We start from the raw sequence: 24,625 nt of genomic DNA, 5'->3' as shown, positions 1-24,625 counted from the left end.
ACAGGGCTGGTCAGTGTGACAGGGCTGGGCTGGTCAGTGTGACATGGCTGGTCAGTGTAACAGGGCTGGTCAGTGTAACAGTTCAGGTCAGGGCTGGTCAGTGTAACAGGGCTGGTCAGTGTAACTGGGCTGGTCAGTGTAACAGGGCTGGTCAGGGCTGGTCAGTGTGACAGGGCTGGTCAGACCAGGTCAGTGTGACAGGGCTGGTCAGGGCTGGTCGGTGTGACAGGGCTGGTCAGTGTGACAGGGCTGGTCATGGCTGGTCAGTGTGACAGGGCTGGTCAGTTTGACAGGGCTGGTCAGGGCTGGTCAGTGTGACAGGGCTGGTCTTTGTGACAGGGTTGGTCAGGGCTGGTCAGTGTGACAGGGCTGGTCAGTGTTACAGGGCAGGGCTGGTCAGACCAGGTCAGTGTGACAGGGCAGGGCTGGTCAGTTTGAAATGGGCTGGTCAGTGTGACAGGGCTGGTCAGACCAGGTCAGTGTGACAGCTCAGGGCTGGTCAGTGTGAAATGGGCTGGTCAGAACAGGTCAGTGTGACAGGTCAGGGCTGGTCAGACCAGGTCAGTGTGACAGGTCAGGGCTGGTCAGACCAGGTCAGTGTGACAGGTCAGGGCTGGTCAGACCAGGTCAGTGTGACAGGGCTGGTCAGACCAGGTCAGTGTGACAGTGCAGGTCAGTGTGACAGGGCAGGTCAGTGTGACAGGGCTGGTCAGTGTGACAGGGCTGGTCAGGGCAGGTCAGTGTGACAGGGCTGGTCAGGGCTGCTCAGTGTGACAGGGCTGGTCAGTGTGACAGGGCTGGTCAGGGCTGGTCAGTGTGACAGGGCTGGTCAGGGCTGGTCAGTGTGCCAGGGCTGGTCAGAGCAGGTCAGTGTGACAGGGCTGGTCAGGGCTGGTCAGTGTGACAGGACAGGTCAGGTCAGGGCTGGTCAGTGTTACAGGGCAGGGCTGGTCAGACCAGGTCAGTGTGACAGGGCTGGTCAGTGTGAAATGGGCTGGTCAGTGTGTCAGGGCAGGTCAGACCAGGTCAGTGTGACAGGTCAGGGCTGGTCAGACCAGGTCAGTGTGACAGGGCAGGGCTGGTCAGACCAGGTCAGTGTGACAGGTCAGGGCTGGTCAGACCAGGTCAGTGTGACAGGGCTGGTCAGGGCTGGTCAGTGTGAAATGGGCTGGTCAGTGTGACAGGTCAGGACTGGTCAGACCAGGTCAGTGTGACAGGGCTGGTCAGACCAGGTCAGTGTGACAGGTCAGCACTGGTCAGACCAGATCAGTGTGACAGGGCAGGGCTGGTCAGTGCAAAATGGTCTGGTCAGTGTGACAGCGCTGGTCAGACCAGGTCAGTGTGACAGGTCAGGACTGGTCAGACCAGGTCAGTGTGACAGGGCTGGTCAGTGGGACAGGGCTGGTCAGGAGTGGTCAGTGTGACAGGGCTGGTCAGGGCTGGTCAGTGTGACAGGGCTGGTCAGTGTGACAGGGCTGGTCAGGACAGGTCAGTGTGACAGGGCAGGTCAGTATGACAGGGCAGGTCAGTGTGACAGGGCAGGTCAGACCAGGTCAGTGTGACAGGGTTGGTCAGTGTGACAGGGCTGGTCAGACCAGGTCAGTGTGACAGGGCAGGGCTGGTCAGTGCAAAATGGGCTGGTCAGTGTGACAGCGCTGGTCAGAACAGGTCAGTGTGACAGGTCAGGACTGGTCAGACCAGGTCAGTGTGACAGGGCTGGGCTGGTCAGTGTGACATGGTTGGTCAGGGCTGGTCAGTGTGACAGGGCTGGTCAGTGTGACAGGGCTGGTCAGGGCTGGTCAGTGTGACAGGGCTGGTCAGTGTGACAGGGCTGGGCAGGGCTGGTCAGTGTGACAGGGCTGGTCAGGGCTGGTCAGTGTGACAGGGCTGGTCACTGTGACAGGGCTGGTCAGTGTGACAGGGCTGGTCAGTGTGACAGGGCTGGTCAGGGCTGGTCAGTGTGACAGGGCTGGTCAGGGCTGGTCAGTGTGACAGGGCTGGTCAGTGTGACAGGGCTGGTCAGGGCTGGTCAGTGTGACAGGGTTGGTCAGTGTGACAGGGCTGGTCAGTGTGACAGGGCAGGGCTGGTCAGTGTGACAGGGTTGGTCAGTGTGACAGGGCTGGTCAGTGTGACAGGGCTGGTCTGGGCTGGTCAGTGTGACAGGGCTGGTCAGGGCTGGTCAGTGTGACAGGGCTGGTCAGTGTGACAGGGCTGGTCAGGGCTGGTCAGTGTGACAGGGCTGGTCAGTGTGACACGGCTGGTCAGGGCTGGTCAGTGTGACAGGGCTGGTCAGTGTTACAGGGCAGGGCTGGTCAGACCAGGTCAGTGTGACAGGGCAGGGCTGGTCAGTTTGAAATGGGCTGGTCAGTGTGACAGGGCTGGTCAGACAAGGTCAGTGTGACAGCTCAGGGCTGGTCAGTGTGAAATGGGCTGGTCAGACCAGGTCAGTGTGACAGGTCAGGGCTGGTCAGACCAGGTCAGTGTGACTGGTCAGACCTAGTCAGTGTGACAGGGCTGGTCAGACCAGGTCAGTGTGACAGGGCAGGTCAGTGTGACAGGTCTGGTCAGTGTGACAGGGCTGGTCAGTGCAGGTCAGTGTGACAGGGCTGGTCAGGGCTGGTCAGTGTGACAGGGCTGGTCAGTGTGACAGGGCTGGTCAGTGTGACAGTGCTGGTCAGGGCTGGTCAGTGTGACAGGGCTGGTCAGGGCTGGTCAGTGTGCCAGGGCTGTTCAGACCAGGTCAGTGTGACAGGGCTGGTCGGGGCTGGTCAGTGTGACAGGACAGGTCAGGTCAGGGTTGGTCATTGTTACAGGGCAGGGCTGGTCAGACCAGGTCAGTGTGACAGGTCAGGGCTGGTCAGACCAGGTCAGTGTGACAGGGCAGGGCTGGTCAGACCAGGTCAGTGTGACAGGTCAGGGCTGGTCAGACCAGGTCAGTGTGACAGGGCTGGTCAGGGCTGGTCAGTGTGAAATGGGCTGGTCAGTGTGACAGGGCTGGTCAGACCAGGTCAGTGTGACAGGTCAGGGCTGGTCAGACCAGGTCAGTGTGACAGGTCAGGGCTGGTCAGACCAGGTCAGTGTGACAGGGCTGGTCAGTGTGACAGGGCTGGGCTGGTCAGTGTGACAGGGCTGGTCAGTGTAACAGGGCTGGTCAGTGTAACAGTTCAGGTCAGGGCTGGTCAGTGTAACAGGGCTGGTCAGTGTAACAGGGCTGGTCAGTGTTACAGGGCTGGTCAGACCAGGTCAGTGTGACAGGGCTGGTCAGGGCTGGTCAGTGTGACATGGCTGGTCAGTGTGACAGGGCTGGTCAGTGTGACAGGGCTGGTCAGGGCTGGTCAGTGTGACAGGGCTGGTCAGGGCTGGTCAGTGTGACAGGGATGGTCAGTGTTACAGGGCAGGGCTGGTCAGACCAGGTCAGTGTGACAGGGCAGGGAAGGTCAGTTTGAAATGGGCTGGTCAGTGTGACAGGGCTGGTCAGACCAGGTCAGTGTGACAGCTCAGGGCTGGTCAGTGTGAAATGGGCTGGTCAGACCAGGTCAGTGTGACAGGTCAGGGCTGGTCAGACCAGGTCAGTGTGACAGGTCAGGGCTGGTCAGACCTAGTCAGTGTGACAGGGCTGGTCAGACCAGGTCAGTGTGACAGGGCAGGTCAGTGTGACAGGGCTGGTCAGTGTGACAGGGCAGGTCAGGGAAGGTCAGTGTGACAGGGCTGGTCAGGGCTGGTCAGTGTGACAGGGCTGGTCAGTGTGACAGGGCTCGTCAGTGTGACAGGGCTGGTCAGGGCTGGTCAGTGTGCCAGGGCTGGTCAGACCAGGTCAGTGTGACAGGGCTGGTTGGGGCTGGTCAGTGTGACAGGGTTGGTCAGTGTGACAGGGCTGGTCAGTGTGACAGGGCTGGTCAGTGTGACAGGGCTGGTCTGGGCTGGTCAGTGTGACAGGGCTGGTCAGTGCTGGTCAGTGTGACAGGGCTGGTCAGTGTGACAGGGCTGGACAGGGCTGGTCAGTGTGACAGGGCTGGTCAGTGTGACAGGGCTGGTCAGGGCTGGTCAGTGTGACAGGGCTGGTCAGTGTTACAGGGCACGGCTGGTCAGACCAGGTCAGTGTGATAGGGCTGGTCAGACCAGGTCAGCGTGACAGGGCTGGTCAGGGCTGGTCAGTGTGACAGGGCTGGTCAGTGTGACATTGCTGGTCAGGGCTGGTCAGTGTGACAGGGCTGGTCAGTGTGACAGGGCTGGTCAGGGCTGGTCAGTGTGACAGGGCTGGTCAGTGTGACAGGGCTGGTCAGGGCTGGTCAGTGTGACAGGGCTGGTCAGTGTTACAGGGCAGGGCTGGTCAGACCAGGTCAGTGTGACAGGGCAGGGCTGGTCAGTTTGAAATGGGCTGGTCAGTGTGACAGGGCTGGTCAGACCAGGTCAGTGTGACAGCTCAGTGCTGGTCAGTGTGAAATGGGCTGGTCAGACCAGGTCAGTGTGACAGGTCAGGGCTGGTCAGACCAGGTCAGTGTGACAGGTCAGGGCTGGTCAGACCAGGTCAGTGTGACAGGTCAGGGCTGGTCAGACCAGGTCAGTGTGACAGGGCTGGTCAGACCAGGTCAGTGTGACAGGGCAGGTCAGTGTGACAGGGCAGGTCAGTGTGACAGGGCTGGTCAGTGTGACAGGGCTGGTCAGGGCAGGTCAGTGTGACAGGGCTGGTCAGGGCTGGTCAGTGTGACAGGGCTGGTCAGGGCTGGTCAGTGTGACAGGGCTGGTCAGTGTGACAGGGCTGGTCAGGGCTGGTCAGTGTGACAGGGCTGGTCAGGGCTGGTCAGTGTGCCAGGGCTGGTCAGAGCAGGTCAGTGTGACAGGGCTGGTCAGGGCTGGTCAGTGTGACAGGACAGGTCAGGTCAGGGCTGGTCAGTGTTACAGGGCAGGGCTGGTCAGACCAGGTCAGTGTGACAGGGCTGGTCAGTGTGAAATGGGCTGGTCAGTGTGACAGGGCAGGTCAGACCAGGTCAGTGTGACAGGGCAGGGCTGGTCAGACCAGGTCAGTGTGACAGGTCAGGGCTGGTCAGACCAGGTCAGTGTGACAGAGCTGGTCACGGCTGGTCAGTGTGAAATGGGCTGGTCAGTGTGACAGGTCAGGACTGGTCAGACCAAGTCAGTGTGACAGGGCTGGTCAGACCAGGTCAGTGTGACAGGTCAGCACTGGTCAGACCAGGTCAGTGTGACAGGGCAGGGCTGGTCAGTGCAAAATGGTCTGGTCAGTGTGACAGCGCTGGTCAGACCAGGTCAGTGTGACAGGTCAGGACTGGTCAGACCAGGTCAGTGTGACAGGGCTGGTCAGTGGGACAGGGCTGGTCAGGACTGGTCAGTGTGACAGGGCTGGTCAGGGCTGGTCAGTGTGACAGGGCTGGTCAGTGTGACAGGGCTGGTCAGTGTGACAGGGCTGGTCAGGACTGGTCAGTGTGACAGGGCAGGTCAGTATGACAGGGCAGGTCAGTGTGACAGGGCAGGTCAGACCAGGTCAGTGTGACAGGGTTGGTCAGTGTGACAGGGCTGGTCAGACCAGGTCAGTGTGACAGGGCAGGGCTGGTCAGTGCAAAATGGGCTGGTCAGTGTGACAGCGCTGGTCAGACCAGGTCAGTGTGACAGGTCAGGACTGGTCAGACCAGGTCAGTGTGACAGGGCTGGGCTGGTCAGTGTGACATGGTTGGTCAGGGCTGGTCAGTGTGACAGGGCTGGTCAGTGTGACAGGGCTGGTCAGGGCTGGTCAGTGTGACAGGGCTGGTCAGTGTGACAGGGCTGGGCAGGGCTGGTCAGTGTGACAGGGCTGGTCAGGGCTGGTCAGTGTGACAGGGCTGGTCACTGTGACAGGGCTGGTCAGTGTGACAGGGCTGGTCAGTGTGACAGGGCTGGTCAGGGTGACAGGGCTGGTCAGGGCTGGTCAGTGTGACAGGGCTGGTCAGGGCTGGTCAGTGTGACAGGGCTGGTCAGTGTGACAGGGCTGGTCAGGGCTGGTCAGTGTGACAGGGTTGGTCAGTGTGACAGGGCTGGTCAGTGTGACAGGGCTGGTCAGGGCTGGTCAGTGTGACAGGGCTGGTCAGTGTGACAGGGCTGGTCAGGGCTGGTCAGTGTGACAGGTCTGGTCAGTGTTACAGGGCAGGGCTGGTCAGACCAGGTCAGTGTGACAGGGCAGGGCTGGTCAGTTTGAAATGGGCTGGTCAGTGTGACAGGGCTGGTCAGACCAGGTCAGTGTGACAGCTCAGGGCTGGTCAGTGTGAAATGGGCTGGTCAGACCAGGTCAGTGTGACAGGTCAGGGCTGGTCAGACCAGGTCAGTGTGACAGGTCAGGGCTGGTCAGACCTAGTCAGTGTGACAGGGCTGGTCAGACCAGGTCAGTGTGACAGGGCAGGTCAGTGTGACAGGGCTGGTCAGTGTGACAGGGCTGGTCAGGGCAGGTCAGTGTGACAGGGCTGGTCAGGGCTGGTCAGTGTGACAGGGCTGGTCAGTGTGACAGGGCTGGTCAGTGTGACAGTGCTGGTCAGGGCTGGTCAGTGTGACAGTGCTGGTCAGGGCTGGTCAGTGTGCCAGGGCTGGTCAGACCAGGTCAGTGTGACAGGGCTGGTCGGGGCTGGTCAGTGTGACAGGACAGGTCAGGTCAGGGCTGGTCATTGTTACAGGGCAGGGCTGGTCAGACCAGGTCAGTGTGACAGGTCAGGGCTGGTCAGACCAGGTCAGTGTGACAGGGCAGGGCTGGTCAGACCAGGTCAGTGTGACAGGGCTGGTCAGGGCTGGTCAGTGTGAAATGGGCTGGTCAGTGTGACAGGGCTGGTCAGACCAGGTCAGTGTGACAGGTCAGGGCTGGTCAGACCAGGTCAGTGTGACAGGTCAGGGCTGGTCAGACCAGGTCAGTGTGACAGGGCTGGTCAGTGTGACAGGGCTGGGCTGGTCAGTGTGACAGGGCTGGTCAGTGTAACAGGGCTGGTCAGTGTAACAGTTCAGGTCAGGGCTGGTCAGTGTAACAGGGCTGGTCAGTGTAACAGGGCTGGTCAGTGTTACAGGGCTGGTCAGACCAGGTCAGTGTGACAGGGCTGGTCAGGGCTGGTCAGTGTGACATGGCTGGTCAGTGTGACAGGGCCGGTCAGTGTGACAGGGCTGGTCAGGGCTGGTCAGTGTGACAGGGCTGGTCAGGGCTGGTCAGTGTGACAGGGATGGTCAGTGTTACAGGGCAGGGCTGGTCAGACCAGGTCAGTGTGACAGCTCAGGGCTGGTCAGTGTGAAATGGGCTGGTCAGACCAGGTCAGTGTGACAGGTCAGGGCTGGTCAGACCAGGTCAGTGTGACAGGTCAGGGCTGGTCAGACCAGGTCAGTGTGACAGGGCTGGTCAAACCAGGTCAGTGTGACAGGGCAGGTCAGTGTGACAGGGCTGGTCAGTGTGACAGGGCTGGTCAGGGCAGGTCAGTGTGACAGGGCTGGTCAGGGCTGGTCAGTGTGACAGGGCTGGTCAGTGTGACAGGGCTGGTCAGTGTGACAGTGCTGGTCAGGGCTGGTCAGTGTGACAGGGCTGGTCAGGGCTGGTCAGTGTGCCAGGGCTGGTCAGACCAGGTCAGTGTGACAGGGCTGGTCGGGGCTGGTCAGTGTGACAGGGTTGGTCAGTGTGAAAGGGCTGGTCAGTGTGACAGGGCTGGTCAGTGTGACAGGGCTGGTCTGGGCTGGTCAGTGTGACAGGGCTGGTCAGTGCTGGTCAGTGTGACAGGGCTGGTCAGTGTGACAGGGCTGGACAGGGCTGGTCAGTGTGACAGGGCTGGTCAGTGTGACAGGGCTGGTCAGGGCTGGTCAGTGTGACAGGGCTGGTCAGTGTTACAGGGCACGGCTGGTCAGACCAGGTCAGTGTGATAGGGCTGGTCAGACCAGGTCAGTGTGACAGGGCTGGTCAGGGCTGGTCAGTGTGACAGGGCTGGTCAGTGTGACAGGGCTGGTCAGGGCTGGTCAGTGTGACAGGGCTGGTCAGTGTGACAGGGCTGGTCAGGGCTGGTCAGTGTGACAGGGCTGGTCAGTGTGACAGGGCTGGTCAGGGCTGGTCAGTGTGACAGGGCTGGTCAGTGTTACAGGGCAGGGCTGGTCAGACCAGATCAGTGTGACAGGGCAGGGCTGGTCAGTTTGAAATGGGCTGGTCAGTGTGACAGGGCTGGTCAGACCAGGTCAGTGTGACAGCTCAGGGCTGGTCAGTGTGAAATGGGCTGGTCAGACCAGGTCAGTGTGACAGGTCAGGGCTGGTCAGACCAGGTCAGTGTGACAGGTCAGGGCTGGTCAGACCAGGTCATTGTGACAGGTCAGGGCTGGTCCGACCAGGTCAGTGTGACAGGGCTGGTCAGACCAGTTCAGTGTGACAGGGCAGGTCAGTGTGACAGGGCAGGTCAGTGTGACAGGGCTGGTCAGTGTGACAGGGCTGGTCAGGGCTGGTCAGTGTGACAGGGCTGGTCAGGGCTGGTCAGTGTGACAGGGCTGGTCAGGGCTGGTCAGTGTGACAGGGCTGGTCAGTGTGACAGGGCTGGTCAGGGCTGGTCAGTGTGACAGGGCTGGTCAGGGCTGGTCAGTGTGCCAGGGCTGGTCAGAGCAGGTCAGTGTGACAGGGCTGGTCAGGGCTGGTCAGTGTGACAGGACAGGTCAGGTCAGGGCTGGTCAGTGTTACAGGGCAGGGCTGGTCAGACCAGGTCAGTGTGACAGGGCTGGTCAGTGTGAAATGGGCTGGTCAGTGTGACAGGGCAGGTCAGACCAGGTCAGTGTGACAGGGCAGGGCTGGTCAGACCAGGTCAGTGTGACAGGTCAGGGCTGGTCAGACCAGGTCAGTGTGACAGAGCTGGTCACGGCTGGTCAGTGTGAAATGGGCTGGTCAGTGTGACAGGTCAGGACTGGTCAGACCAAGTCAGTGTGACAGGGCTGGTCAGACCAGGTCAGTGTGACAGGTCAGCACTGGTCAGACCAGGTCAGTGTGACAGGGCAGGGCTGGTCAGTGCAAAATGGTCTGGTCAGTGTGACAGCGCTGGTCAGACCAGGTCAGTGTGACAGGTCAGGACTGGTCAGACCAGGTCAGTGTGACAGGGCTGGTCAGTGGGACAGGGCTGGTCAGGACTGGTCAGTGTGACAGGGCTGGTCAGGGCTGGTCAGTGTGACAGGGCTGGTCAGTGTGACAGGGCTGGTCAGTGTGACAGGGCTGGTCAGGACTGGTCAGTGTGACAGGGCAGGTCAGTATGACAGGGCAGGTCAGTGTGACAGGGCAGGTCAGACCAGGTCAGTGTGACAGGGTTGGTCAGTGTGACAGGGCTGGTCAGACCAGGTCAGTGTGACAGGGCAGGGCTGGTCAGTGCAAAATGGGCTGGTCAGTGTGACAGCGCTGGTCAGACCAGGTCAGTGTGACAGGTCAGGACTGGTCAGACCAGGTCAGTGTGACAGGGCTGGGCTGGTCAGTGTGACATGGTTGGTCAGGGCTGGTCAGTGTGACAGGGCTGGTCAGTGTGACAGGGCTGGTCAGGGCTGGTCAGTGTGACAGGGCTGGTCAGTGTGACAGGGCTGGGCAGGGCTGGTCAGTGTGACAGGGCTGGTCAGGGCTGGTCAGTGTGACAGGGCTGGTCACTGTGACAGGGCTGGTCAGTGTGACAGGGCTGGTCAGTGTGACAGGGCTGGTCAGGGTGACAGGGCTGGTCAGGGCTGGTCAGTGTGACAGGGCTGGTCAGGGCTGGTCAGTGTGACAGGGCTGGTCAGTGTGACAGGGCTGGTCAGGGCTGGTCAGTGTGACAGGGTTGGTCAGTGTGACAGGGCTGGTCAGTGTGACAGGGCTGGTCAGGGCTGGTCAGTGTGACAGGGCTGGTCAGTGTGACAGGGCTGGTCAGGGCTGGTCAGTGTGACAGGTCTGGTCAGTGTTACAGGGCAGGGCTGGTCAGACCAGGTCAGTGTGACAGGGCAGGGCTGGTCAGTTTGAAATGGGCTGGTCAGTGTGACAGGGCTGGTCAGACCAGGTCAGTGTGACAGCTCAGGGCTGGTCAGTGTGAAATGGGCTGGTCAGACCAGGTCAGTGTGACAGGTCAGGGCTGGTCAGACCAGGTCAGTGTGACAGGTCAGGGCTGGTCAGACCTAGTCAGTGTGACAGGGCTGGTCAGACCAGGTCAGTGTGACAGGGCAGGTCAGTGTGACAGGGCTGGTCAGTGTGACAGGGCTGGTCAGGGCAGGTCAGTGTGACAGGGCTGGTCAGGGCTGGTCAGTGTGACAGGGCTGGTCAGTGTGACAGGGCTGGTCAGTGTGACAGTGCTGGTCAGGGCTGGTCAGTGTGACAGTGCTGGTCAGGGCTGGTCAGTGTGCCAGGGCTGGTCAGACCAGGTCAGTGTGACAGGGCTGGTCGGGGCTGGTCAGTGTGACAGGACAGGTCAGGTCAGGGCTGGTCATTGTTACAGGGCAGGGCTGGTCAGACCAGGTCAGTGTGACAGGTCAGGGCTGGTCAGACCAGGTCAGTGTGACAGGGCAGGGCTGGTCAGACCAGGTCAGTGTGACAGGGCTGGTCAGGGCTGGTCAGTGTGAAATGGGCTGGTCAGTGTGACAGGGCTGGTCAGACCAGGTCAGTGTGACAGGTCAGGGCTGGTCAGACCAGGTCAGTGTGACAGGTCAGGGCTGGTCAGACCAGGTCAGTGTGACAGGGCTGGTCAGTGTGACAGGGCTGGGCTGGGCAGTGTGACAGGGCTGGTCAGTGTAACAGGGCTGGTCAGTGTATCAGTTCAGGTCAGGGCTGGTCAGTGTAACAGGGCTGGTCAGTGTAACAGGGCTGGTCAGTGTTACAGGGCTGGTCAGACCAGGTCAGTGTGACAGGGCTGGTCAGGGCTGGTCAGTGTGACATGGCTGGTCAGTGTGACAGGGCCGGTCAGTGTGACAGGGCTGGTCAGGGCTGGTCAGTGTGACAGGGCTGGTCAGGGCTGGTCAGTGTGACAGGGATGGTCAGTGTTACAGGGCAGGGCTGGTCAGACCAGGTCAGTGTGACAGCTCAGGGCTGGTCAGTGTGAAATGGGCTGGTCAGACCAGGTCAGTGTGACAGGTCAGGGCTGGTCAGACCAGGTCAGTGTGACAGGTCAGGGCTGGTCAGACCGGGTCAGTGTGACAGGGCTGGTCAAACCAGGTCAGTGTGACAGGGCAGGTCAGTGTGACAGGGCTGGTCAGTGTGACAGGGCTGGTCAGGGCAGGTCAGTGTGACAGGGCTGGTCAGGGCTGGTCAGTGTGACAGGGCTGGTCAGTGTGACAGGGCTGGTCAGTGTGACAGTGCTGGTCAGGGCTGGTCAGTGTGACAGGGCTGGTCAGGGCTGGTCAGTGTGCCAGGGCTGGTCAGACCAGGTCAGTGTGACAGGGCTGGTCGGGGCTGGTCAGTGTGACAGGGTTGGTCAGTGTGAAAGGGCTGGTCAGTGTGACAGGGCTGGTCAGTGTGACAGGGCTGGTCTGGGCTGGTCAGTGTGACAGGGCTGGTCAGTGCTGGTCAGTGTGACAGGGCTGGTCAGTGTGACAGGGCTGGACAGGGCTGGTCAGTGTGACAGGGCTGGTCAGTGTGACAGGGCTGGTCAGGGCTGGTCAGTGTGACAGGGCTGGTCAGTGTTACAGGGCACGGCTGGTCAGACCAGGTCAGTGTGATAGGGCTGGTCAGACCAGGTCAGTGTGACAGGGCTGGTCAGGGCTGGTCAGTGTGACAGGGCTGGTCAGTGTGACAGGGCTGGTCAGGGCTGGTCAGTGTGACAGGGCTGGTCAGTGTGACAGGGCTGGTCAGGGCTGGTCAGTGTGACAGGGCTGGTCAGTGTGACAGGGCTGGTCAGGGCTGGTCAGTGTGACAGGGCTGGTCAGTGTTACAGGGCAGGGCTGGTCAGACCAGATCAGTGTGACAGGGCAGGGCTGGTCAGTTTGAAATGGGCTGGTCAGTGTGACAGGGCTGGTCAGACCAGGTCAGTGTGACAGCTCAGGGCTGGTCAGTGTGAAATGGGCTGGTCAGACCAGGTCAGTGTGACAGGTCAGGGCTGGTCAGACCAGGTCAGTGTGACAGGTCAGGGCTGGTCAGACCAGGTCATTGTGACAGGTCAGGGCTGGTCCGACCAGGTCAGTGTGACAGGGCTGGTCAGACCAGTTCAGTGTGACAGGGCAGGTCAGTGTGACAGGGCAGGTCAGTGTGACAGGGCTGGTCAGTGTGACAGGGCTGGTCAGGGCTGGTCAGTGTGACAGGGCTGGTCAGGGCTGGTCAGTGTGACAGGGCTGGTCAGGGCTGGTCAGTGTGACAGGGCTGGTCAGTGTGACAGGGCTGGTCAGGGCTGGTCAGTGTGACAGGGCTGGTCAGGGCTGGTCAGTGTGCCAGGGCTGGTCAGAGCAGGTCAGTGTGACAGGGCTGGTCAGGGCTGGTCAGTGTGACAGGACAGGTCAGGTCAGGGCTGGTCAGTGTTACAGGGCAGGGCTGGTCAGACCAGGTCAGTGTGACAGGGCTGGTCAGTGTGAAATGGGCTGGTCAGTGTGACAGGGCAGGTCAGACCAGGTCAGTGTGACAGGGCAGGGCTGGTCAGACCAGGTCAGTGTGACAGGTCAGGGCTGGTCAGACCAGGTCAGTGTGACAGGGCTGGTCACGGCTGGTCAGTGTGACAGGGCTGGTCAGTGTGACAGGTCAGGACTGGTCAGACCAAGTCAGTGTGACAGGGCTGGTCAGACCAGGTCAGTGTGACAGGTCAGCACTGGTCAGACCAGGTCAGTGTGACAGGGCAGGGCTGGTCAGTGCAAAATGGTCTGGTCAGTGTGACAGCGCTGGTCAGACCAGGTCAGTGTGACAGGTCAGGACTGGTCAGACCAGGTCAGTGTGACAGGGCTGGTCAGTGGGACAGGGCTGGTCAGGACTGGTCAGTGTGACAGGGCTGGTCAGGGCTGGTCAGTGTGACAGGGCTGGTCAGTGTGACAGGGCTGGTCAGTGTGACAGGGCTGGTCAGGACTGGTCAGTGTGACAGGGCAGGTCAGTATGACAGGGCAGGTCAGTGTGACAGGGCAGGTCAGACCAGGTCAGTGTGACAGGGTTGGTCAGTGTGACAGGGCTGGTCAGACCAGGTCAGTGTGACAGGGCAGGGCTGGTCAGTGCAAAATGGGCTGGTCAGTGTGACAGCGCTGGTCAGACCAGGTCAGTGTGACAGGTCAGGACTGGTCAGACCAGGTCAGTGTGACAGGGCTGGGCTGGTCAGTGTGACATGGTTGGTCAGGGCTGGTCAGTGTGACAGGGCTGGTCAGTGTGACAGGGCTGGTCAGGGCTGGTCAGTGTGACAGGGCTGGTCAGTGTGACAGGGCTGGGCAGGGCTGGTCAGTGTGACAGGGCTGGTCAGGGCTGGTCAGTGTGACAGGGCTGGTCACTGTGACAGGGCTGGTCAGTGTGACAGGGCTGGTCAGTGTGACAGGGCTGGTCAGGGTGACAGGGCTGGTCAGGGCTGGTCAGTGTGACAGGGCTGGTCAGGGTTGGTCAGTGTGACAGGGCTGGTCAGTGTGACAGGGCTGGTCAGGACTGGTCAGTGTGACAGGGCAGGTCAGTATGACAGGGCAGGTCAGTGTGACAGGGCAGGTCAGACCAGGTCAGTGTGACAGGTCAGGGCTGGTCAGACCAGGTCAGTGTGACAGGGCAGGGCTGGTCAGACCAGGTCAGTGTGACAGGTCAGGGCTGGTCAGACCAGGTCAGTGTGACAGGGCTGGTCAGGGCTGGTCAGTGTGAAATGGGCTGGTCAGTGTGACAGGGCTGGTCAGACCAGGTCAGTGTGACAGGTCAGGGCTGGTCAGACCAGGTCAGTGTGACAGGTCAGGGCTGGTCAGACCAGGTCAGTGTGACAGGGCTGGTCAGTGTAACAGGGCTGGTCAGTGTAACAGTTCAGTTCAGGGCTGGTCAATGTAACAGGGCTGGTCAGTGTAACAGGGCTGGTCAGTGTAACAGGGCTGGTCAGGGCTGGTCAGTGTGACAGGGCTGGTCAGACCAGGTCCGTGTGACAGGGCTGGTCAGGGCTGGTCAGTGTGACAGGGCTGGTCAGTGTGACAGGGCTGGTCATGGCTGGTCAGTGTGACAGGGCTGGTCAGTTTGACAGGGCTGGTCAGGGCTGGTCAGTGTGACAGGGCTGGTCAGTGTGACAGGGTTGGTCAGGGCTGGTCAGTGTGACAGGGCTGGTCAGTGTTACAGGGCAGGGCTGGTCAGACCAGGTCAGTGTGACAGGGCAGGGCTGGTCAGTTTGAAATGGGCTGGTCAGTGTGACAGGGCTGGTCAGACCAGGTCAGTGTGACAGCTCAGGGCTGGTCAGTGTGAAATGGGCTGGTCAGAACAGGTCAGTGTGACAGGTCAGGGCTGGTCAGACCAGGTCAGTGTGACAGGTCAGGGCTGGTCAGACCAGGTCAGTGTGACAGGTCAGGGCTGGTCAGACCAGGTCAGTGTGACAGGGCAGGTCAGTGTGAAATGGGCTGGTCAGTGTGACAGGGCAGGTCAGACCAGGTCAGTGTGACAGGTCAGGGCTGGTCAGACCAGGTCAGTGTGACAGGGCAGGGCTGGTCAGATCAGGTCAGTGTGACAGGTCAGGGCTGGTCAGACCAGGTCAGTGTGACAGGGCTGGTCAGGGCTGGTCAGTGTGAAATGGGCTGGTCAGTGTGACAGGTCAGGACTGGTCAGACCAGGTCAGTGTGACAGGACTGGTCAGACCAGGTCAGTGTGACAGGTCAGCACTGGTCAGACCAGGTCAGTGTGACAGGGCAGGGCTGGTCAGTGCAAAATGGTCTGGTCAGTGTGACAGCGCTGGTCAGACCAGGTCAGTGTGACAGGTCAGGACTGGTCAGACCAGGTCAGTGTGACAGGGCTGGTCAGTGGGACAGGGCTGGTCAGGACTGGTCAGTGTGACAGGGCTGGTCAGGGCTGGTCAGTGTGACAGGGCTGGTCAGTGTGACAGGGCTGGTCAGTGTGACAGGGCTGGTCAGGACTGGTCAGTGTGACAGGGCAGGTCAGTATGACAGGGCAGGTCAGTGTGACAGGGCAGGTCAGACCAGGTCAGTGTGACAGGGCTGGTCAGACCAGGTCAGTGTGACAGGGCAGGGCTGGTCAGTGCAAAATGGGCTGGTCAGTGTGACAGCGCTGGTCAGAACAGGTCAGTGTGACAGGTCAGGACTGGTCAGACCAGGTCAGTGTGACAGGGCTGGGCTGGTCAGTGTGACATGGTTGGTCAGGGCTGGTCAGTGTGACAGGGCTGGTCAGTGTTACAGGGCAGGGCTGGTCAGACCAGGTCAGTGTGACAGGGCTGGGCTGGTCAGTGTGACAGGGCTGGTCAGTGTGACAGGGCAGGTCAGTGTGACAGGTCAGGGCTGGTCAGTGTGAGAGGGCTGGTCAGGGCTGGTCAGTGTGACAGGGCAGGTCAGTGTGACAGGTCAGGGCTGGTCAGTGTGACAGGGCTGGTTAGGGCTGGTCAGTGTGACTGGGCTGCTCAGTGTGACAGGGCTGGTCAGTGTGACAGGGCTGGTCAGGGCTAGTCAGTGTGACAGGGCTGGTCAGGGCTGGTCAGTGTGACAGGGCTGGTCAGTGTGACAGGGCTGGTCAGACCAGTTCAGTGTGACAGGGCTGGTCAGACCTGGTCAGTGTGACAGGGCTGGTCAGACCAGGTCAGTGTGACAGGGCTGGTCAGTGTGACAGGGCTGGTCAGACCCGGTCAGTGTGACAGGGCTGGTCAGTGTGACAGGGCAGGTCAGTGTGACAGGGCTGGTCAGTGTGACAGGGCAGGTCAGTGTGACAGGGCAGGTCAGTGTGAAATGGGCTGGTCAGTGTGACAGGGCTGGTCAGTGTGACAGGGCAGGTCAGTGAGAAATGGGCTGGTCAGTGTGACAGGGCTGGTCAGTGTGACAGGGCTGGTCAGTGTGACAGGGCAGGTCAGTGTGAAATGGGCTGGTCAGTGTGACAGGACTGGTCAGTGTGACAGGGCGGTTCAGTGTGACACGTCAGGTCAGACCAGGTCAGTGTGACAGGTCAGGTCAGTTTGACTGGGCTGGTCAGTGTGACAGGGCTGGTCAGTGTAACAGGGCTGGTCAGTGTGACAGGGCTGGTAAGGGCTGGTCAGTGTGACAGGTCAGGTCAGATCAGGTCAGTTTGACTGGGCTGGTCAGTGGGACAGGGCTGGTCAGTGTGACAGGGCTGGTCAGTTTGACTGGGCAGGTCAGTGGGACAGGGCTGGTCAGTGGGACAGGGCTGGTCAGTGTGACAGGGCTGGTCAGTGTGACGGGGCTGGTCAGGGCTGGTCAGTGTGACATGGCTGGACAGTGTGACAGGGCTGGTCTTTGTGACAGGTCTGGTCAGTGTGACATGTCTGGTCAGGACTGGTCAGTGTGACAGGGCTGGTCAGGGCTGGTCAGTGTGACAGGGCTGGTCAGTGTGACAGGTCTGGTCAGTGTGACAGGGCTTGTCAGACCAGGTCAGGGTGACAGGGCTGGTCAGGGCTGGTCAGTGTGACAGGGCTGGTCAGGGCTGTTCATCGTGACAGGGCTGGTCAGGGCTGGTCAGTGTGACAGGGCAGGTCAGTGTGACAGGGCTGGGCTGGTCAGTGTGAAAGAGCTGGTCAGTGTTCAGGACAGGGCTGGTCAGACCAGGTCAGTGTGACAGGGCTGGGCTGGTCAGTGTGACAGGGCTGGTCAGTGTGACAGGGCAGGTCAGTGTGACAGGTCAGGGCTGGTCAGTGTGTCAGGGCTCGTCAGTGTGACAGGGCGGGTCAGTGTGACAGGGCTGGTCAGGGCTGGTCAGTGTGACAGGACTGGTCAGTGTGACAGGGCTGGTCAGTGTGACAGGGCGGGTCAGTGTGACAGGGCTGGTCAGTTTGACAGGGCTGGTCAGTGTGACAGGGCTGGTCAGTGTAACAGGGCTGGTCAGTGTGACAGGGCTGGTCAGACCAGGTCAGGGTGACAGGGCTGGTCAGGGCTGGTCAGTGTGACAGGGCTGGTCAGGGCTGGTCAGTGTGACAGGGCAGGTCAGTGTGACAGGGCTGGGCTGGTCAGTGTGAAAGAGCTGGTCAGTGTGACAGGTCAGGGCTGGTCAGACCAGGTCAGTGTGACAGGGCTGGTCAGTGTAACAGGGCTGGTCAGTGTAACAGTTCAGTTCAGGGCTGGTCAGTGTAACAGGGCTGGTCAGTGTAACAGGGCTGGTCAGTGTAACAGGGCTGGTCAGGGCTGGTCAGTGTGACAGGGCTGGTCAGACCAGGTCAGTGTGACAGGGCTGGTCAGGGCTGGTCAGTGTGACAGGGCTGGTCAGTGTGACAGGGCTGGTCATGGCTGGTCAGTGTGACAGGGCTGGTTAGTTTGACAGGGCTGGTCAGGGCTGGTCAGTGTGACAGGGCTGGTCAGTGTGACAGGGTTGGTCAGGGCTGGTCAGTGTGACAGGGCTGGTCAGTGTTACAGGGCAGGGCTGGTCAGACCAGGTCAGTGTGACAGGGCAGGGCTGGTCAGTTTGAAATGGGCTGGTCAGTGTGACAGGGCTGGTCAGACCAGGTCAGTGTGACAGCTCAGGGCTGGTCAGTGTGAAATGGGCTGGTCAGAACAGGTCAGTGTGACAGGTCAGGGCTGGTCAGACCAGGTCAGTGTGACAGGTCAGGGCTGGTCAGACCAGGTCAGTGTGACAGGTCAGGGCTGGTCAGACCAGGTCAGTGTGACAGGGCAGGTCAGTGTGACAGGGCAGGTCAGTGTGACAGGGCTGGTCAGGATTGGACAGTGTGACAGGGCTGGTCAGGACTGGTCAGTGTGACAGGGCTGGTCAGTGTGACAGGGCTGGTCAGGGCTGGTCAGTGTGACAGGGCAGGTCAGTGTGACAGGGCTGGTCAGTGTGACAGGGCTGGTCAGGGCAGGTCAGTGTGACAGGGCTGGTCAGGGCTGGTCAGTGTGACAGGGCTGGTCAGTGTGACAGGGCTGGTCAGGGCTGGTCAGTGTGACAGGGCTGGTCAGGGCTGGTCAGTGTGCCAGGGCTGGTCAGAGCAGGTCAGTGTGACAGGGCTGGTCAGGGCTGGTCAGTGTGACAGGACAGGTCAGATCAGGGCTGGTCAGTGTTACAGGGCAGGGCTGGTCAGACCAGGTCAGTGTGACAGGGCTGGTCAGTGTGAAATGGGCTGGTCAGTGTGACAGGGCAGGTCAGACCAGGTCAGTGTGACAGGTCAGGGCTGGTCAGACCAGGTCAGTGTGACAGGGCAGGGCTGGTCAGATCAGGTCAGTGTGACAGGTCAGGGCTGGTCAGACCAGGTCAGTGTGACAGGGCTGGTCAGGGCTGGTCAGTGTGAAATGGGCTGGTCAGTGTGACAGGTCAGGACTGGTCAGACCAGGTCAGTGTGACAGGACTGGTCAGACCAGGTCAGTGTGACAGGTCAGCACTGGTCAGACCAGGTCAGTGTGACAGGGCAGGGCTGGTCAGTGCAAAATGGTCTGGTCAGTGTGACAGCGCTGGTCAGACCAGGTCAGTGTGACAGGTCAGGACTGGTCAGACCAGGTCAGTGTGACAGGGCTGGTCAGTGGGACAGGGCTGGTCAGGACTGGTCAGTGTGACAGGGCTGGTCAGGGCTGGTCAGTGTGACAGGGCTGGTCAGTGTGACAGGGCTGGTCAGTGTGACAGGGCTGGTCAGGACTGGTCAGTGTGACAGGGCAGGTCAGTATGACAGGGCAGGTCAGTGTGACAGGGCAGGTCAGACCAGGTCAGTGTGACAGGGTTGGTCAGTGTGACAGGGCTGGTCAGACCAGGTCAGTGTGACAGGGCAGGGCTGGTCAGTGCAAAATGGGCTGGTCAGTGTGACAGCGCTGGTCAGAACAGGTCAGTGTGACAGGTCAGGACTGGTCAGACCAGGTCAGTGTGACAGGGCTGGGCTGGTCAGTGTGACATGGTTGGTCAGGGCTGGTCAGTGTGACAGGGCTGGTCAGTGTTACAGGGCAGGGCTGGTCAGACCAGGTCAGTGTGACAGGGCTGGGCTGGTCAGTGTGACAGGGCTGGTCAGTGTGACAGGGCAGGTCAGTGTGACAGGTCAGGGCTGGTCAGTGTGAGAGGGCTGGTCAGGGCTGGTCAGTGTGACAGGGCAGGTCAGTGTGACAGGTCAGGGCTGGTCAGTGTGACAGGGCTGGTTAGGGCTGGTCAGTGTGACTGGGCTGCTCAGTGTGACAGGGCTGGTCAGTGTGACAGGGCTGGTCAGGGCTAGTCAGTGTGACAGGGCTGGTCAGGGCTGGTCAGTGTGACAGGGCTGGTCAGTGTGACAGGGCTGGTCAGACCAGTTCAGTGTGACAGGGCTGGTCAGACCTGGTCAGTGTGACAGGGCTGGTCAGACCAGGTCAGTGTGACAGGGCTGGTCAGTGTGACAGGGCTGGTCAGACCCGGTCAGTGTGACAGGGCTGGTCAGTGTGACAGGGCAGGTCAGTGTGACAGGGCTGGTCAGTGTGACAGGGCAGGTCAGTGTGACAGGGCAGGTCAGTGTGAAATGGGCTGGTCAGTGTGACAGGGCTGGTCAGTGTGACAGGGCAGGTCAGTGAGAAATGGGCTGGTCAGTGTGACAGGGCTGGTCAGTGTGACAGGGCTGGTCAGTGTGACAGGGCAGGTCAGTGTGAAATGGGCTGGTCAGTGTGACAGGACTGGTCAGTGTGACAGGGCGGTTCAGTGTGACACGTCAGGTCAGACCAGGTCAGTGTGACAGGTCAGGTCAGTTTGACTGGGCTGGTCAGTGTGACAGGGCTGGTCAGTGTAACAGGGCTGGTCAGTGTGACAGGGCTGGTAAGGGCTGGTCAGTGTGACAGGTCAGGTCAGATCAGGTCAGTTTGACTGGGCTGGTCAGTGGGACAGGGCTGGTCAGTGTGACAGGGCTGGTCAGTTTGACTGGGCAGGTCAGTGGGACAGGGCTGGTCAGTGGGACAGGGCTGGTCAGTGTGACAGGGCTGGTCAGTGTGACGGGGCTGGTCAGGGCTGGTCAGTGTGACATGGCTGGACAGTGTGACAGGGCTGGTCTTTGTGACAGGTCTGGTCAGTGTGACATGTCTGGTCAGGACTGGTCAGTGTGACAGGGCTGGTCAGGGCTGGTCAGTGTGACAGGGCTGGTCAGTGTGACAGGTCTGGTCAGTGTGACAGGGCTTGTCAGACCAGGTCAGGGTGACAGGGCTGGTCAGGGCTGGTCAGTGTGACAGGGCTGGTCAGGGCTGGTCATCGTGACAGGGCTGGTCAGGGCTGGTCAGTGTGACAGGGCAGGTCAGTGTGACAGGGCTGGGCTGGTCAGTGTGAAAGAGCTGGTCAGTGTTCAGGACAGGGCTGGTCAGACCAGGTCAGTGTGACAGGGCTGGGCTGGTCAGTGTGACAGGGCTGGTCAGTGTGACAGGGCAGGTCAGTGTGACAGGTCAGGGCTGGTCAGTGTGTCAGGGCTCGTCAGTGTGACAGGGCGGGTCAGTGTGACAGGGCTGGTCAGGGCTGGTCAGTGTGACAGGGCTGGTCAGTGTGACAGGGCTGGTCAGTGTGACAGGGCGGGTCAGTGTGACAGGGCTGGTCAGTTTGACAGGGCTGGTCAGTGTGACAGGGCTGGTCAGTGTAACAGGGCTGGTCAGTGTGACAGGGCTGGTCAGACCAGGTCAGGGTGACAGGGCTGGTCAGGGCTGGTCAGTGTGACAGGGCTGGTCAGGGCTGGTCAGTGTGACAGGGCAGGTCAGTGTGACAGGGCTGGGCTGGTCAGTGTGAAAGAGCTGGTCAGTGTGACAGGACAGGGCTGGTCAGACCAGGTCAGTGTGACAGGGCTGGGCTGGTCAGTGTGACAGGGCTGGTCAGTGTGACAGGGCAGGTCAGTGTGACAGGTCAGGGCTGGTCAGTGTGTCAGGGCTCGTCAGTGTGACAGGGCTGGTCAGTGTGACAGGGCTGGTCAGGGCTGGTCAGTGTGACAGGGCTGGTCAGTTTGACAGGGCTGGTCAGTGTGACAGGGCTGGTCAGTGTGACAGGACTGGTCAGTGTGACAGGGCGGGTCAGTGTGACAGGTCAGGTCAGTTTGACTGGGCTGGTCAGTGTGACAGGGCTGGTCAGTGTAACAGGGCTGGTCAGTGTGACAGGGCTGGTCAGACCAGGTCAGTGTGACAGGTCAGGTCAGACCAGTTCAGTTTGACTGGGCTGGTCAGAGGGACAGGGCTGGTCAGTGGGACAGGGCTGGTCAGTGTGACAGGGCTGGTCAGTGTGACATTGCTGGTCAGTGTGACAGGGCTGGTCAGTGTGACAGGGCTGGTCAGACCAGGTCAGTGTGACAGGGCTGGTCAGACCAGGTCAGTGTGACAGGGCTGGTCAGTGTGACAGGGCTGGTCAGACCAGGTCAGTGTGACAGGGCAGGTCAGTGTGACAGGGCAGGTAAGTGTGACAGGGCAGGTCAGTGTGAAATGGGCTGGTCAGTGTGACAGGGCTGGTCAGTGTGACAGGGCAGGTCAGTGAGAAATGGGCTGGTCAGTGTGACAGGGCTGGTCAGTGTGACAGGGCTGGTCAGTGTGACAGGACAGGGCTGGTCAGACCAGGTCAGTGTGACAGGGCTGGGCTGGTCAGTGTGACAGGGCTGGTCAGTGTGACAGGGCAGGTCAGTGTGACAGGTCAGGGCTGGTCAGTGTGTCAGGGCTCGTCAGTGTGACAGGGCTGGTCAGTGTGACAGGGCTGGTCAGGGCTGGTCAGTGTGACAGGGCTGGTCAGTTTGACAGGGCTGGTCAGTGTGACAGGGCTGGTCAGTGTGACAGGCCTGGTCAGTGTGACAGGGCGGGTCAGTGTGACAGGTCAGGTCAGTTTGACTGGGCTGGTCAGTGTGACAGGGCTGGTCAGTGTAACAGGGCTGGTCAGTGTGACAGGGCTGGTCAGACCAGGTCAGTGTGACAGGTCAGGTCAGACCAGTTCAGTTTGACTGGGCTGGTCAGAGGGACAGGGCTGGTCAGTGGGACAGGGCTGGTCAGTGTGACAGGGCTGGTCAGTGTGACATTGCTGGTCAGTGTGACAGGGCTGGTCAGTGTGACAGGGCTGGACAGACCAGGTCAGTGTGACAGGGCTGGTCAGACCAGGTCAGTGTGACAGGGCTGGTCAGACCAGGTCAGTGTGACAGGGCTGGTCAGTGTGACAGGGCTGGTCAGACCAGGTCAGTGTGACAGGGCAGGTCAGTGTGACAGGGCAGGTCAGTGTGACAGGGCAGGTCAGTGTGAAATGGGCTGGTCAGTGTGACAGGGCTGGTCAGTGTGACAGGGCAGGTCAGTGAGAAATGGGCTGGTCAGTGTGACAGGGCTGGTCAGTGTGACAGGGCTGGTCAGTGTGACAGGGCAGGTCAGTGTGAAATGGGCTGGTCAGTGTGACAGGACTGGTCAGTGTGACAGGGCGGTTCAGTGTGACAGGTCAGGTCAGACCAGGTCAGTGTGACAGGTCAGGTCAGTTTGACTGGGCTGGTCAGTGTGACAGGGCTGGTCAGTGTAACAGGGCTGGTCAGTGTGACAGGGCTGGTCAGGGCTGGTCAGTGTGACAGGTCAGGTCAGACCAGGTCAGTTTGATTGGGCTGGTCAGTGGGACAGGGCTGGTCAGTGTGACAGGGCTGGTCAGTTTGACTGGGCTGGTCAGTGGGACAGGGCTGGTCAGTGTGACAGGGCTGGTCAGTGTGACGGGGCTGGTCAGGGCTGGTCAGTGTGACAGGGCTGGACAGTGTGACAGGACTGGTCAGTGTGACAGGGCGGTTCAGTGTGACAGGTCAGGTCAGACCAGGTCAGTGTGACAGGTCAGGTCAGTTTGACTGGGCTGGTCAGTGTGACAGGGCTGGCCAGTGTAACAGGGCTGGTCAGTGTGACAGGGCTGGTCAGGGCTGGTCAGTGTGACAGGTCAGGTCAGACCAGGTCAGTTTGACTGGGCTGGTCAGTGTGACGGGGCTGGTCAGTGTGACGGGGCTGGTCAGGGCTGGTCAGTGTGACAGGGCTGGACAGTGTGACAGGGCTGGTCTTTGTGACAGGTCTGGTCAGTGTGACAGGTCTGGTCAGGACTGGTCAGTGTGACAGGGCTGGTCAGGGCTGGTCAGTGTGACAGGGCTGGTCAGTGTGAAAGGTCTGGTCAGTGTGACAGGGCTGGTCAGACCAGGTCAGGGTGACAGGGCTGGTCAGGGCTGGTCAGTGTGACAGGGCTGGTCAGGGCTGGTCATCGTGACAGGGCTGGTCAGGGCTGGTCAGTGTGACAGGGCAGGTCAGTGTGACAGGGCTGGGCTGGTCAGTGTGAATGAGCTGGTCAGTGTGACAGGACAGGGCTGGTCAGACCAGGTCAGTGTGACAGGGCTGGGCTGGTCAGTGTGACAGGGCTGGTCAGTGTGACAGGGCAGGTCAGTGTGACAGGTCAGGGCTGGTCAGTGTGTCAGGGCTCGTCAGTGTGACAGGGCTGGTCAGTGTAACAGGGCTGGTCAGGGCTGGTCAGTGTGACAGGGCTGGTCAGTGTGACAGGGCTGGTCAGTGTGACAGGACTGGTCAGTGTGACAGGGCGGGTCAGTGTGACAGGTCAGGTCAGTTTGACAGGGCTGGTCAGTGTGACAGGGCTGGTCAGTGTAACAGGGCTGGTCAGTGTGACAGGGCTGGTCAGACCAGGTCAGTGTGACAGGTCAGGTCAGAACAGTTCAGTTTGACTGGGCTGGTCAGAGGGACAGGGCTGGTCAGTGGGAAAGGGCTGGTCAGTGTGACAGGGCTGGTCAGTGTGACATTGCTGGTCAGTGTGACAGGGCTGGTCAGTGTGACAGGGCTGGTCAGACCAGGTCAGTGTGACAGGTCAGGGCTGGTCAGACCAGGTCTGTGTGACAGGTCAGGGCTGGTCAGACCAGGTCAGTGTGACAGGTCAGGGCTGGTCAGACCAGGTCAGTGTGACAGGACAGGGCTTGTCAGACCAGTTCAGTGTGACAGGGCAGGGCTGGTCAGTGTGAAATTGGCTGGTCAGTGTGACAGGGCAGGTCAGTGTGACAGTACAGGGCTTGTCAGACCAGGTCAGTGTGACAGGTCAGGGCTGGTCAGACCAGGTCAGTGTGACAGGTCAGGGCTGGTCAGACCAGGTCAGTGTGACAGGGCAGGGCTGGTCAGTGTGAAATGGGCTGGTCAGTGTGACAGGGCTGGTCAGACCAGGTCAGTGTGACAGGTCAGGGCTGGTCAGACCAGGTCAGTTTGACAGGACAGGGCTGGTCAGACCAGGTCAGTGTGACAGGCCAGGGCTGGTCAGTGTGACAGGGCTGGTCAGTGTGACAGGGCAGGTCAGTGTGACAGGGCTGGTCAGTGTGACAGGGCAGGTCAGTGTGACAGGACAGGGCTGGTCAGACCAGGTCAGTGTGACAGGGCTGGGCTGGTCAGTGTGACAGGGCTGGTCAGTGTGACAGGGCAGGTCAGTGTGACAGGTCAGGGCTGGTCAGTGTGAGAGGGCTGGTCAGGGCTGGTCAGTGTGACAGGGCAGGTCAGTGTGACAGGTCAGGGCTGGTCAGTGTGACAGGGCTGGTCAGGGCTGGTCAGTGTGACAGGGTTGGTCAGTGTGACAGGGAAGGTCAGTGTGACAGGGCAGGGCTGGTCAGTGTGACAGGGTTGGTCAGTGTGACAGGGCTGGTCAGGGCTGGTCAGAGTGACAGGGCAGGTCAGTGTGAC

The sequence above is a fragment of the Carcharodon carcharias genome, chromosome 17, assembly GCF_017639515.1.
Source record: "Carcharodon carcharias isolate sCarCar2 chromosome 17, sCarCar2.pri, whole genome shotgun sequence".
Lineage (NCBI taxonomy): Eukaryota > Metazoa > Chordata > Chondrichthyes > Lamniformes > Lamnidae > Carcharodon > Carcharodon carcharias.
This window is presented reverse-complemented; position numbering follows the sequence as displayed.